A 1,349-nucleotide genomic window follows, 5' to 3' on the forward strand; every position below is an offset into this window, starting at 1 on the left:
GTTCTGGCACCCTGCAGCCAGGCAGCAAGTCTTAGCTAGCCCAAATTCCTCCTTGGCAGTGAAGGGAGACAGGACGCCCAGGGGCTTGGTTAATTCATCATGCCAAGATAGATGCCTAAGATGAACCCTTCCCTTGGGTGCCCATGTCTCTCCACAAAGGGGAGATACTCCGTAAAGACAATCAAGATAACTCGTTCAGACTAAATGTCTGCTGTTCATATGACAGAAGCTCTGTGAAATAAATTTCATCTCTCTCGTCCATCATTAAACAGTGAAGCTAAAGGTTTTGAGAGGAAGCAAGTGCAAGCTATCAGGATGATTTGAAAACTATCCCGTGTGTTCAGTTCAAGGGAGAGGCTAGCTGGCTTCTACGCAGGTTCAGAAAAAATAAGTATTTGTGTGAAGCACTACCTTTGGGGCAAGAGTGGAAGTAAAATTTTTCTTTAATTCCTCTGCTGCACTTTGCATGAAAGAAGGCAGAAGAGAAGCTCTGGAAGCAAAGTGACTAGTGAAGGAACTGGAGCGGGGAGGGGGTTTTGCCTCTGGGGTCAGGACTGCTGCAGGGTTTAAATGTTTGATGTGCTGATGCAGTTCAGCTTCAGTCTGTAACGCACAAGTTCTGGGGGGGCTGAGCAAAGAATGCAGGCTTCACAGCAACTATTTTAGTTCATCAGGAAGGGCTTAGGTTCAGGTGCTCTTCATGGAAGGTGTCTGTTTTAGGGTCACAGAGCTGAAAAGTAAATTCCATTTTATTGGCACCTTCTCCCTGAACGGCCCTGCTCCCAGTATCTTCTGATGCTCCTGGGTTCATTTTTTAGCTCTATATGATCCAGTGTACTTGGCATTATCAAGAGAAAGCTATTCAAATTTTATTCCATTAGAACCAAGTAGCTCAAAGATAAATATTTCCTAAAGGAGTCTTCATCCCTCCTTCTGTAAGTTGTCAAGATCTTTTATCTCTGTTAATATTGCCTGGAGCTCCTGTCAGAACAAGACCACGACATACAAGGTAATTATGTCAAGGTGTCCAGCCCGAGACAAACAGGGACTGAGTAGCTGGAATGCAAACAAGCTCATCAACGTGGGCCTTGGCATGCCCGATCTGTTTGCCCATGTGTAATGGACTTCTTTTGGGGCAGCTATGTGCAATAGCCCTGGCTGAGTCTCCTCTTCGGCAGCCTGTGCATAGGCATTGCTTGGAGGAGTAATGCAGCAATCCTCCCCCCTCCATCTTTCTGTGTTACATTGAGCAACCTGCACAAGCACTGCTTGACCGGCGCCTTCCCTTAGCATCTGCTGTGTTTGTAAACGAGCAGTGAGGCTGTAGTTGCATGGGCAGTAGGGAAACC

The sequence above is a fragment of the Pygoscelis adeliae genome, unplaced genomic scaffold (assembly GCF_000699105.1).
Source record: "Pygoscelis adeliae isolate BGI_AS28 unplaced genomic scaffold, ASM69910v1 Scaffold30, whole genome shotgun sequence".
NCBI classification, from domain to species: domain Eukaryota; kingdom Metazoa; phylum Chordata; class Aves; order Sphenisciformes; family Spheniscidae; genus Pygoscelis; species Pygoscelis adeliae.